Raw genomic sequence first — 14,714 nt, 5'->3', positions numbered from 1 at the left:
TGCAGATCAGCTGCTCTCGTGTGCCGAACACTGAAGCACAACTAACAACATAGTCAGCGGCAAACACAAGTACAGGGCCTTACCTCCTGCGGCAGACTGCGCTTCTGTGAGGGGAGCCAAGCGCACATCTGTGAGGGGAATCGAGCGGCGGCCGTGACGCACATCAGTGAGAGGAATGAAGTGGCGGCCGCGGCGCACATCAGTGAGGGGAATCGAGCGGCGGCCGCAGTGCACATCAGTGAGGGGGGAATCGAGTGGCGGCGCACATCAGTGAGGGGGGGCGGGAGCTGCAAAACAGTCAGCAATTAGGCAATGCACACCGGACTTCCGGCCTTCCCTCAAAGGCACCAACTCCCCAGCTACTAAAGGGAGGGAGAGTGGGCAGCGGTAATCATCAGGTGGCAATTGATTGGCGGTGGGCGGACTCGCTAGTGACTGCACCACCGCAACTACTGCAGGGACAAATTATGGGTTGGCGGGGAGAGCGGAGAATGCGCCCTCAAGGTCCTGCGCCCCGAGGCTGGCGCCTCTCCAGCCTCTGCCTCGGCCCGGCCCTGCTGCTGTTCACAAACGCTGTCCATCTAATCTGACTGAGCTGGAGCTGTTTTGCAAAGAAGAATGGGCAAGGATTTCAGTCTCTAGATGTACAAAGCTGGTAGAGACATACCCTAAAAGACTGGCAGCTGTAATTGCAGCAAAAGGTGGTTCTACAAAGTATTGACTCAGGGGGCCGAATAATTACGCACACCCCACTTTGCAGTTATTTATTTGTAAAAAATGTTTGGAATCATGTATGATTTTTGTTCCACTTCTCACATGTACACCACTTTGTATTGGTCTTTCATGTGGAATTCCAATAAAATTGATGCGTGTTTGTGGCAGTAATGTGACAAAATGTGGAAAACGGCAAGGGGCCGAAAACTTTTGCAAGCCACTGTAGATCTCAACCAAAGGCAATCCCCTAACATCTATGCAAAAAGCACTTATAATTCTAGTTCTGAAACGTAATCCACCACCTTTTTGTAGTGAATCATATTGGCCTTTATCTGTTTCAATATGTTTATTGAGAAGCTGGAAAGATTAACAACAATTGCAACAATATCAATGCAGAATACATTTAAATTCTACATACAGTATGATCGTCTAAAAATTTGTCAAAAGTACGTTCTTAAAAGTAATTCAGATGGGCCATCATTGTGTCATAGCATATATGCCGAATAGGACACAAGGGCAGTCCACAGCGTCTTGGGGATCGCCCTTCTAAAATAGTGGCTGAGAAACTAATAGCTAAAGATAACGCACAACGAATTAGTAGCGAGTTGGAACATCCAGTTACAAACGGTGATGGTTGGTGAAGTCATACATTTCAAAAAGGGCAAACATACTGTATAACAGAAGGTAATCAACAAATGTGTAGGTAAGCAGTTTTCTCTGTAAAAATATGAAGCGCTTCAGAAACTTGCATGTCATCCTTGTGCAGGGGTCATGCTAATCTTTTCTGTATCCTTCCAATTTTAGAATATGCCCTACTGAACCGAAGAGAGTATTGGCCTATGTCACTTACCAATACCAATCTTAAAATCCTAGCAAAAGGATACGCTCTTACATTAAACAAGATAATCTCCAGTTGGACAAATAGTAACCAGACATATATTTCACCTATATCATATTTCTGCCACCCCCGCCATTTCCCATTCTCTAATCTATACTGTGTCTAATGTATGCACACATACACTAGCACTTCTATAAAGGGTAAAAAAAAGGCAGCAGGCTTAACTTCCTGGCAATCATTTGTAGCTGTATTAAGGTGGCCATACACTGGTCGATTTGCCATCAGATTCGACCAACAGATAGATCCCTCTCTGATCGAATCTGATCAGAGTGGGATCGTATAGCCACCTTTACTGCAAACAGGTTAGGAATCGATTTCAGCCAGAAACCGATCACAATCTGTGGTGGTGGTGCTACCACCGCTTCCCTACCCCCCTCCATAAATTACCTGCTCCGCCGGCGCGACTCCCCAGGTCTCTGCTGTCTTCTTCTCCGCTCTGGTCTGGTCTTCGGCATGCTTCACTTCTTCCTGCCCAGCAGGGAGTTTAAACAGTAGAGCGCCCTCTACTGTTTAAACTTACTGCCGGGCAGGAAGAAGTGAAGCATGCCAGAGACCAGACCAGACCAGAGTGGAGAAGACGCACTCCCGACCCGCCGGCGATCGAGAAAAATCTTCCGCACGGACGGATCGACGGGAACGATCGATTTCAGACGGAAATTGATCGTTCTGTCAGCGGTGTGCGCGGCGATTTCACAGCCAATTCGATTACTGTGATCGAACCGGCCGTATATCGGCGGGAAAATCGTTAGGTGTATGGGCCCCTTTAGTTGGCAAATGTTCTGTCCTAAAGGTAGCCATACACTGGTCGATTTGCCATCAGATTTGACCAACAGATAGATCCCTCTCTGATCGAATCTGATCAGAGAGGGATCGTATGGCTACCTTTACTGCAAACAGATTGTGAACCGATTTCAGTCTGAAACCGTTCACAATCTGTTGTGGTGGTGCTGCCGCCGCTCCCCCCGCCCGCATGCCCGCATACATTACCTGCTCCGCCGGCGCGACTCCAGTCCCCAGGTCTCCGCTGTCTTCTCCGCTCTGGTCTCCAGGTCCAGCATGCTTTACTTCTTCCTGCCCGGCAGGAAGTTTAAACAGTAGAGCGCCCTCTACTGTTTAAACTTGCTGCCTGGCAGGAGGAACTGAAGCATGTCGGAGACCAGCGCGGACACGGAGCAGCGGTGACCGGGGGTAGTCGTGCCGGCGGAGCAGGTAATGTATGCGGCTCTATTGCGTCGGTCGTCGGGTACTCGAACACCGCTAGCGACGCGCTCCCTAACCGCGGGCGATCGACAGTGATTTTCCGCACGGAGCGATCGACGGGATCGAACGAAATGGATCGAAATTCGGCGTGTAGCGCGAACGATTGGCAGCAGATTCGATCCCAGTGATCGAATCTGCTGTCGAAACGGCGGCTAATCGGGCCAGTGTATGGCCAGCTTTAGTTGCTAAATCAGCTTACATTGACCTAATCTGACCTCTCTCTGCCATGACCCTGCTTATCATTTAACTATGGTCTAGTCTACCTGATAAGTGTTACTTATCTGGTCCTGATCTCAGCTAATCTGAATGTGCTCTGCCTAAATTACTGACCTTGAATAATCTGTCTGATATGTCTGATATGAACCTCTAGTGGTCAGATCACATCCTCTTTGATAACTAATAGAAATACCCTACCTGGTGAGTTTGCTTCTGTTTGACCCCTCACCATTGCTGAGCCTGCAACTCCAGCTCATCTGGCATAAGCATAGGAAACAGAATATAATGACACCATGCAGCAACGTAACCCACTCACTGGGGCTTTTAGCCATTAGCCTTTGCGAGACTTGCAGGTATACTTCAGGCGCTTCTTAAAGACTGATACTAAATCAAGACTGTTAAGGGCCAACTGTGCTGGGATAAACTTTCTCTCTTTCTGTCTGTACAAGAAGTGGTCAGCAAGACAAGTAAAGTGAACTGACAGATGTTATGGTTGGCACAAGAAAATTTGTTGGTGATTAGTTTCTTTTGGCAGGCTCAAGTATTGTTTTGCTCAGAACATTTTCATGTATTTTGCTAGTAAAGAAATATTTTATTAATAGCCCCCCATTGGACCTCATCTCCGCAGCCCTAAGCCTCCCACAGCTTAGCCAGGCACCCCTAGACTTGTGCTAAGGCTCATACACACATCAGACTATAGTCTTTGGAAAATGAAAGATCACAGACCAATCTTACCACCCTTCATGTAGTATGAGAGCCATACCTACACAGTCTTTTCTATTGAGCTGAACTCCCCATCAGAAAAAAATCTTTGCAAGATGCTGCACACACAGATGCTGTACAGACACAAAAGATCAGTATCTGCAAAAGATCTGTTCCTGCCAAAGATCCGTTCCTGCAAATTGCATTCATAGTCTATACGATCTGCAGATCATCATAGACACCTTGTTTAACTGACATTCATCTGCAGATCAGACAATCATCTGCAGATCTGAAAATCCATCCTGGTGGATCTGATCTGCAGATGAATGTCTGTTAAACAAGGTGTGTATGATGATCTGCAGATATCATATATGTAAAAGAGAAACCAAGAGCCCAATAGTGTAATATGTTAAAACAAGTGAAGTATGAAAGGAGTATAAATTTATACTCACAAACCAGGGTTACCTCCAGGCAACCACTGTGTAGGCAGGTGAGGAGATTTTCCTGTCCTCACTCAGGATTTAAGAAGTCGCTCTCTGTAGACAGTAGGAAAAAAGGGGTATCCCCCTCCACCAAGGGTGGATATATATGATCAAATACGTATAAAACAGAGGCGCCTAGTGGCGCCAAGCGTGTCCCGGATCAATTGCTGATGTATGCTCCTATTGTGTATTGCCTGAGGAAGCGGGTGCAAAGCCTGTGAAACGCGTTGCGAAATCCCCCTGGAGTATACCCAATAAATACTTTGTTGAATAAATACAGCCTCTTGGGTCTGCTTACAGGAGGTAAGTCCACCACTGCCTCCAAAGCTTTTTTAAATTTTTAAAGATTTTGTTTTTATACTTTTGGCGCCTCTGTTTTATACGTATTTGATGCAGATATCATATGAATGCATTTTGTGGGGACGGATCTTTTGCAGGAACAGATCTTTTGCAGATATTGATCTTTTGAATGTCTACAGCAGGGGTCTCAAACTCGTGGCCCGCGGGCCATTTGCGGCCCTCGATACAATATTTTGTGGCCCGCGCCAGCAAAAGCTTCCTTATAGTTCGATTCAGTGCTCCCAAGTAATCCGCCGCATCCCCGCCGCTAAACGAGGGCTACAGAGCCCCCAAATCGCCCTGGGTGCAATCCGCCGGCATTTCCTGGAAGGGGCAGAGCTTTCAGCTTCAGCTATATCCCTCCTGACGTCAATCGCGGCGTATCGCCGCCTCTGCCCGCCCCTCTCACTTTTCCTTCACAGAGGGGTGAGGGAGGCGGCGATGCACCACGATTGACGTCAGGAGGGGCAGAGCTGAAGCTGAAAGCTCTGCCCCTTCCATGAAATGCCGGTGGATTGCCCCCGGGCGATTTAAGGGCTCTGCAGCCCTCGTTTTGCATCGGGGACATGGCGGATTACTTGTAATGGGAGCACTGAAGCAAACCATAAGGTAAAATAGTCAAAATAGTTTGCTTCAGTGTGAATTTGATATTGAAATAAAAATCAATGCGGGGGGGGGGGGGGGGCATTTGCGGGCGGAGGGGGAGCTGCTGATTGACTTTTTTTGTGAAATCCCTTATGCGGCCCAGCCTCATCCTGACTTTGCCTCCTGCGGCCCCCAGGTAAATTGAGTTTGAGACCCCAGGTCTGCAGCATCTTTGTGTGCAGCATCTTGCAAAGATTTCTGTCTGATGGGGAGTTCAGCTCCATAGAATAGACTGTGAAGGTATGGCTCTCATACTACATGGAAGGGGGTAAAATTGGTCTGTGCTCTTTCATTTTCCAAAGACTATGGTCTGATGTGTGTATGAGCCTTTACTCACCCCACAGCACAACCTAACATCCACCGCCTGTCACTGTGTAATACTGTGAGCAACGCCAAAGCATCTTTGAAGGTTGCACTGGGGCTTCCCATTGGTCCAGGTCCAGGCAAACAATGCAGAGACAGAGATGTAACTAAACTAAAACAAGACTCCCAGTTGTACAGGAACCACATCCTTATGTTCCACTGCAAATTTAAAGAGCTTGACAATAAGAGGTGATATCACAAAGTCATGGCGAGAGGGAATCCAGAATTGGTTGTCCAGGAACAAGGGAACCCACGAACTACATCTGCTGCTTACTTAAAGCAGACCTCTTGTGTAAAAATAAAACCCACACTATAAGCACAGGAAACGCAAGTTATAACAGATTAGAAGGAATAAATGTCTAAAAACTGACCACTTGTGCCATAAAATCCAGGTTTTGTTGGTTAGCCACCTCCCATTTTTTAAAAAAACAGCCTGCCTCTTAGACTGCTAAGAGATTTTGCCCTCTGTCGGTGGGATGTGCCTCATTGTGTTGTCTGAGGGGCACTCTGCTTCTACCTGTGCCACTGAACAAGACTATCACACAAAGGAGAGGTGAAGAGAGAAGTAGTACAGTGCCAACCACGGTATGTTGCATTCCAGACCTGCCACAGCGCTTCCCTGCTACTAAATCAAGTGGTCAGTCGTTACTGCACTGGGTCAGAAAAATAGAGGGGACAGTTACAGTAACTATCATTCTGGCTCTTTTTCACTTTAGAATACACAATGAAGGTTCACTTCAACTGTTCACTAAAGGAACAGATGCTAAAAGAGGTTAGAGAACATGATAAAATAATAAAATAATCCCTTCTGCCTGAGTGCCACGTGGCAGGGGAAAATTGTGTTGTTGAGATTCCAATTCCTCTGCATGATTATAGAGATTGCCTGCCCTGGATTACAGTGAGCTGTATCATGACTTTTGATTTTCAGACTGATATTGGAGGAGCCAAAAATCAAGTCTTCAGATAACGTCAAGAATCTCAAATGAATGGGAAAACAAGAGAATGGATAACTCTGGCTCCCCCTGAAACCAACCATTCTCTTCAAGAATCTCACTGCTCAAGTTATGGGAAGAATGATTTACAAATTCTATTCTCTGTTTTTATTCTTTTTTTAATTTACTTTTTATGTCACACTAAGGCCCAACTCAGCTAAAGGGGCTGTCTGATATAAAGAGACATTGCATTCAATACCAGTGAAACAATGTACACTGCTCAAAGATTAAAGAGATACTTACAAAAAATATGCATTGCTGGATGTCTGTACTGATATGGACTGGGTAATGTGTTAGGAACAGAAGGATGCCACAATGTTTGATATAAATTATCAACCTACAGAGGCCTAAATGCAAAGACACCCCAAAAATCAAAGTGAAAAAAATAAAGCAACAGACAGGTCCATTTCTTGCTTTAATTTCTTTGCAGCAATTAAAAATCATACTCAGTAGCTTGTATGGCTCCCATATGCTTGTATGACTGCTCTTTATGTGATGTGACAATGGGTGGTGTCCTGTGGGATCTCCTCCCAGATCTGGACCAGGGCATCAGTGTGCTCCTGGCCAGCCTGAGGTACAACTTTTTAGATAGACAGAACAACACACACGCACGCTCGCGCACACACACACACACGCACACACACACACATATACTGTATATGAGAAATCCCACGAATATCAGAATAATGTCTACATGTGTTTTATCGACTATAAAAAAGCCTTTAATTGTGTTGGCTACAATAAGCTGTGGAAAGCCTTAGGTGAACTGGGCGTGCCAACTCATCTGGTTAAGCTGATAAGATCATTATATGATGGCCAAGTAGCCACAGTGCGAACACCCCATGGAGACACTGATTGATTAAAAATTGGTAAAGGTGTGGGTTGTATCCCCATTCCTGTTCAATCTTTATGCCGAAGTGATCATGAGACAATTGGATCTTGAGGAAACAGAAATTGGTGTGAAAATCAGAGGACGGAACATCAATAACCTTCGGTATGCTGATGACACAACTCTTCTCTCAGAAATGGCAGATGGCCTGCAGCATCTGATTAATCGAATCAAAGATGAAAGTACAAAGTTCGCCCTCTCCTTAATATAAAAAAGACCAAGTTCATGACAACAGTAGATGACGGCTATATCAAGATAGCAGTTGACAATGAAAAGATTGAGTGTGTGCAGGAATTCACAGAAATGCAATGGTAAGCATGAACCAAGTATGGAAAAGCAAGACATTAGCATTACGACCAAATGTAGACTGGTTTATGCCATCGTTTCCCCATAACCATGTATGGTTGTGAAAGTTGGAACCTAAAAAAAAAAGATAGAAGAAAAATTGACTCCTTCGCATTGTGGCGCTCGCAACGGTTGCTTTGCATTCCATGGACAGCAAGAATGACGAACAAAGAAGTATTGGAACGTATAAGACCAGGCATGTCACTGGAAGGCAAGATCATCAGACTCATAATTTCATATTTCGGCCACGTGATGCAATTAAATTCCTTAGAGAAAGACCTAATGCTAGGACTGATCAGTGGAAAAAGGTGACAAGGCCGCCAGACAGTGGCGGCGCCACGCTGGGGCTTACCCAGGCTTAAGCCCCAGCTGGCAACTCATTAGCCCCCCTCAAAGCCCCCCCCCCCGCCGCCGCAAGTGTCCGCTCCGACCCGACCTCGGCTCGTCTGCAATGCAGTGGAGCCGAGCCTGGCTGCCTGGGAGGACTGGGCGAGGGCTTGGGCTGGCACCACCCACCCCAGCGAATCAGCGATCAGTCCGGGCAGTCCCACCACACGGACTCCCACCCACCTACCCTGCTCAGCCTCAGGCCTGCCCCAGGGGGAGGTACGTGGTGGTGGTGGTGATGTCTAGCGGCGTTATAAAATGTGTCACGTGACGTCCGGCGTCACGTGACACTTGCCGCCGCCCGCCGCGCAGCCAGTTGCCAGAGTCCAACATCGTGAGAGTGTCTGCGACTGCGTCACTCTCTCTGGGGCACGCCACGGACGCCAGGCCAGTCACGCAGTGCCAGTGTGACACACACAAACCCCCACCCAGGCCAGGCACCGACCCACATGGACGGTCGGACAGTGTCAGTCAGACAGCGCTGCGCACGGCATGGCCCGGGAGTGGACTGGAGGCTCAGGCTGGACTCTGAAGGAGGCTGGAGCTGACAGGACAGCCAGCAGGACTTGGAAGTCGGAACTCCGACAAGGTGGGTGCGGTGGGCGGTGGCTGTCCTCTCCAGCCAGCCAGTCGTCAACTGCCAATTCCAAATTGTTTTTCTGCCCCAGCTGCCCTGGGGTCCCCCCATCCCACCACCACCAGCCAGGCCCGAGGCCTTCCCCACCAGGCCTGAGCTGCCCTCCCTGGGCTGGGGCCCCCCATCCCACCACCACCAGCCAGGCCTGAGGTGCCCTGGGCCCCCCATCCCACCACCACCAGCCAGGCCTGAGGCCTTCCCACCAGGCCTGAGCTGCCCTCCTTGGGGCCCCCCATCCCACCACCAGCCAGGCCTGAGGTGCCCTGGGCCCCCATCCCACCACCACCAGCCAGGCCTGAGGCCTTCCCACCAGGCCTGAGCTGCCCTCCCTGGGGCCCCCCACCTGACCACCACCAGCCAGGCCTGAGCCTGGGGCCTCCAGCCCAGTCCACCACCAGGCAGACCTGAGCTGCCCCCGGGCCTCCAGCCCAGCCCACCACCAGGCAGACCTGAGCTGCGCCCCTGGGGCCTCCAGCCCACAACCAGCCAGGCCTGAGTTGCCCACCGGGGGCTCCCAGCCCACCGCCACCAGCCAGGCCTGAGGCCTCCAGCCCACCACCAGGCAGACCTGAGCTGCCCCCAGACCACCACCACCAGCCAGGCCTGAGCTGCCCTGGGGCCCCCAACCCACCACTATAAGCCAGACCTGAGCCTGGGGCCTCCAGCCCACCACCAGGCAGACCTGAGATGCCCTGGGGCCCCCAACCCACCACCATAAGCCAGACCTGAGCCTGAGGCCTCCAGCCCAGTCCACCACCAGGCAGACCTGAGCTGCCCCCCTTGGGCCCCCAGCCCACCACCAGGCAGACCTGAGCTGCCCCCCTGGGGCCCCCAGCCCACCACCAGGCAGACCTGAGCTGCCCCTAGCCCACCACCACCAGCCAGGTCTGAGCCTGGGGCCTCTAGCCAACCACCAGGCAGACCTGAGCTGCCCCCAGCCCACCACCAGCCAGGCCTGAGCCTGGGGCCTCCAGCCCAGCCCACCACTGCCTCTTATGTGCATTTACTGGTGAAACGCTGTCTCATTATGTGCATTTACTGGTGAAAGGCTGTCTCTCATTACATGCATTTACTAGGGAAACACTGTCTGTCAATATGTGCATTAACTGGTGAAACGCTGTCTCTCAATACCTACATTTACTGGTGAAAGGTTGTCTGTCATTACGTGCATTTACTGGTGAAACGCTGTCTCTTATGTGCATTTAGTGGTGAAACGCTGTCTCATTACGTGCATTTACTGGTGAAACGTTCTCTCATTATGTGCATTTACTGGGGAAATGCTGTTTGTCATTATGTGCATGAACTGGTGAAAAGTTGTCCCTTATGTGCATTTACTGCGGAAACGCAGTCTGTCATTATGTGCATTAACTGGTGAAAAGCTGTCTCTTATGTGCATTTACTGGGGAAATGCTGTCTGTCATTATGTGCATGAACTGGTGAAAAGTTGTCCCTTATGTGCATTTACTGCGGAAACGCAGTCTGTCATTATGTGCATTAACTGGTGAAAAGCTGTCTCTTATGTGCATTTACTGGGGAAATGCTGTCTGTCATTATGTGCATGAACTGGTGAAAAGTTGTCCCTTATGTGCATTTACTGCGGAAACGCAGTCTGTCATTATGTGCATTAACTGGTGAAAAGCTGTCTCTTATGTGCATTTACTGGGGAAATGCTGTCTGTCATTATGTGCATGAACTGGTGAAAAGTTGTCCCTTATGTGCATTTACTGCAGAAACGCAGTCTGTCATTATGTGCATTAACTGGTGAAAAGCTGTCTCTTATGTGCATTTAATGGGGAAACGCTGTCTGTCATTACGTGCATTAACTGCTGAAAAGCTGATTCATTTTTCCATGTAACTACGTTAGCTGGTACAACTACATTACAGTTAGCCCCGCCCACATGACATCATGACCACGCCCGTTTTTTCGCCGCGTCCCCCCCCCCCCAAGCCCGGCCTGCCAGCCCTCGTGCCCCCTTTGAGCCCCCCAAAAATCTGAAGCTGGAGCCGCCACTGCCGCCAGAGAACACGTTGGCTTGACACCGTCAAAGCCGACACAAGATTGAGCTCAAGGCAACTGGCAGAAATGGTACAAGATCGGACAACATGGAGAGAGCTAACCCATAGAATCACCAAAAGTCGGATACGACTGAATGGTGTGGGTTTTATTTTTACACAGGAGGTCCACTTTAAGTAAGCAGCAGATGTAGTTTGTGGGTTCCCTTGTTCCTGGACAACCAATTCTGGGATGCCTCTCCTCCTTAGTAGAATAGGGTAGATAAGGAAGATTAAACATGCACTATAGTGTCTCATACAATTCTCTTCCTATGTGTTAAAATATCCTGACCTTGAAATACACTTTGGCCAAATACATGGCACAAAAGTGATGAGCAGGGGCTATTTTTCAAGGTTTGTGAGAATTATTATGAAAGCTACAGGGATTCGTTTGTAGATCCTAAGTACTAACTGAAAAATGTCCTTCATTTACTTAGTGACAGAAGTCTATTCAGGCTTAACAAACCGTGACAGAGCAAAGGGGAATAAATAGCCCGAGATATGGTGAGGATTCAAGATGCAATCAAACTTTTATCAAGGTGTACTTCCTGTGCATTATCAATGCATTATTCTTAGTATATACCGTATGTGTTATTTGTGCTGAGTCGTTTCCAGTTCTTGTACTGAGTTACAAACAGATGTTATTACCATATTTTATTTTCACTGTTCTTTTTGCTGTGATATTAGTTGTATGATAAGATTATTTCAAAAGATTATATGAGCATATTATGAGAAACAAATCTTTTGCTTTGAACTTTGAACAGAAAGTGATAACAATGTTTACAGCCTTCAAATCACTGATAAATATTGGTGTGGATCTATTGGTTGTATTTGATTGTCCAAGCTGATTGCTATCTTCTCTTAATGATAATATTGATATATGATTGTTTTTTATGCACCAGAAGACGTGATAGTGCGCTATACAAGTGCAATTGTCCTTGCAATAATGTGGAAATTAAAGGGGCACTACTGCAAACAAACCTGTTTTTAAAGGAAACCAGAGCTGATGAAAGGTAAAAGTTTTATACATACCTGGGGCCTTCTCAAGCCCTATCCGCTCGGATCACTCCCACGCTGCCGTCCTCTGCTGCCCTCAGCTCCGTTACTGGGTCCTGTCACTTCAGCCAGTTGTGGTCAGTCTGACGTAAGAGAAGTGCACTCTTTACATATCTGTCCAGCGGCTGCTGGAGGGCGTACCTACTTACGTAGAGGGTGCACTTCTCTTGGGGCTGGAGGAAGCCCCTGGTATGTATAAAACGTTTACCATTCATCAGCTCTGGTACACTTTAAACTGATATATATATATATATATATATATATATATATATATATATATATATATATATATATATACAGGGAGTGCAGCATTATTAGGCAAATTAGTATTTTGACCACATCATCCTCTTTATGCATGTTGTCTTACTCCAAGCTGTATAGGCTTGAAAGCCTACTACCAATTAAGCATATTAGGTGATGTGCATCTCTGTAATGAGAAGGGGTGTGGTCTAATGACATCAACACTCGATATCAGGTGTGCATAATTATTAGGCAACTTTCTTTCCTTTGGCAAAATGGGTCAAAAGAAGGACTTGACAGGCTCAGAAAAGTCAAAAATAGTGAGATATCTTGCAGAGGGATGCAGCACTCTTAAAATTGCAAAGCTTCTGACGCGTGATCATCAAACAATCAAGCGTTTCATTCAAAATAGTCAACAGGGTCGCAAGAAGCGTGTGGAAAAACCAAGGAGCAAAATAACTGCCCATGAACTGAGAAAAGTCAAGCGTGCAGCTGCCAAGATGCCACTTGCCACCAGTTTGGCCATATTTCAGAGCTGCAACATCACTGGAGTGCCCAAAAGCACAAGGTGTGCAATACTCAGAGACATGGCCAAGGTAAGAAAGGCTAAAAGACGGCCATAACTGAACAAGACACACAAGCTGAAACGTCAAAACTGGGCCAAGAAATATCTCAAGATTTTTCTAAGGTTTTATGGACTGATGAAATGAGAGTGAGTCTTGATGGGCCAGATGGATGGGCCCGTGGCTGGATTGGTAAAGGGCAGAGAGCTCTAGTCCGTCTCAGACGCCAGCAAGGTGGAGGTCAAGTACTGGTTTGGGCTGGTATCATCAAAGATGAGATTGTGGGGCCTTTTCGGGTTGAGGATGGAGTCAAGCTCAACTCCCAGTCCTACTTCTTCAAGCAGTGGTACAGGAAAAAGTCTGCATCCTTCAAGAAAAACATGATTTTCATGCAGGACAATGCTCCAGTCGCTACCCCCTGGAGTGTACCACTAAGTCTACCTTATTTTGAATACACAGCTTGTTGTGTCTGCTTGCAGGAGGCAAGTCCACCACTGCCTCCTAAGCACTTTTAAACTTTTTAATAACTGTTTTTACTCTTTTTGGCGCCTCTGTTCGCTTGTACGTTATAAGAGGTATACGGAGGCTGTCATATTTATTTCCTTTTAATCAATACCAGTTGCCTGGCAGCCCTGCTGGTCTATTTCTCTGCAGTAGTACCTGAATAACACCAGAAACAAGCATGCAGCTAGTCTTGTCAGATCTGACTTTAAAGTCTGAAACACCTGATCTGCTGCATGCTTGTTCAGGGGCTATGGCTAATAGTATTAGAGGCAGAGGATCAGCAGGGCTGCCAGGCAACTGGTATTGCTTAAAAGGAAATAAACATGGCAGCCTCCATATACCTCTCTCTTCAGTTCCCCTTTAACTTTGCTGGGTAGACTTGCGTCAATAAAAAATTACAGCTTATGAAGGTTGAATATTGGAGTCGACTTATACACGAGGTCAACTTGTAATCAAGTATTTAGGGTAAATATATGGATTTAAAAAATAATTTGATAAATGATATAAGAGTTTTAGGGTTAGGCACTACTAGGGGGGTCTTAGGGTTAGGCACCAACAGGGGGGGTCTTAGTGTTATGCACCACCAGGGGGGGGCTTAGGGTTAGGCACCACCAGGGGGGTCTAAGGGTTAGGGATAGATAGAGGGAGGGTCCTGTGTGAGAGTAGGTTTAGGTTTAGTTGTAGTAAAATGTTAGTAATATTTACTAATGTTTTACTACAGTTATTACGAATGTACTTATATATTTTTATCATTGTTATAAACAATATTTTCAAATTTTATTACATAAAGAAACGATACATGAAGGTTATACACAATAATATACAATTATAACGATTATACATATATTATCAGATTTATTACATATTTTCAGATTTATTACATGAAGAAATGGTAAAAGAAGGTTATGCACAATATTATACAATTATACATGTATTATCCTTTTCAGTTTTATAAACAGTATTTTCAGATTTTTTTTGTTAAAAAAAATGATAAAATAAAGATCATTAAATTTCGGCTACATCACGCGCCCTTTTTTCCGGGTGCCCTTTTTTGATGTATGCAAATTTTATGACCTCTAATTATATTTGTCAGCAAGAGTGTGGCTGCAGTCCCACTTTGACTGCACTGAAATGAGTGAGAAAAAGGAAGGAAAATGAACGCAAACCAGTTCTAAGCACTAGTCAGCACTAGCCCTGCTTTGTGTATTTTAAATATAGGCATGTGTACGTTGTAGGTGTTCGCTGCAGACACCACACAGCCTCAGCATGTGATTGCTAATGAGCAGTGCTCTTGTCGCAGGCTGAAAATAAGTGGATACATCCTTCACTGATTGCAGCAACAAATGTGGGTGACCTGTCCAGCCTGAAGGTTAATAAAAGTCTTATTTTAGAATTTTCTGACAGGCACAGTCCAGTGGATGTTCAACGTG

The 14,714-nt window shown here is 46.8% G+C and overlaps 1 non-coding gene across 1 annotated transcript; it reads right to left on the bottom strand.

Annotated features, from left to right (window-relative positions):
- Positions 1–1,435: 1,435 nt before the first annotated feature.
- Positions 1,436–1,545, bottom strand: LOC137532787 (U6 spliceosomal RNA). Its single transcript, XR_011023998.1, has one exon. It is a non-coding gene; the product is annotated as a U6 spliceosomal RNA (small nuclear RNA).
- Positions 1,546–14,714: the final 13,169 nt, after the last annotated feature.

Source organism: Hyperolius riggenbachi, chromosome 1 (genome assembly GCF_040937935.1).
Source record: "Hyperolius riggenbachi isolate aHypRig1 chromosome 1, aHypRig1.pri, whole genome shotgun sequence".
Taxonomy (NCBI): domain Eukaryota; kingdom Metazoa; phylum Chordata; class Amphibia; order Anura; family Hyperoliidae; genus Hyperolius; species Hyperolius riggenbachi.
This window is presented reverse-complemented; position numbering and strand designations above follow the sequence as displayed.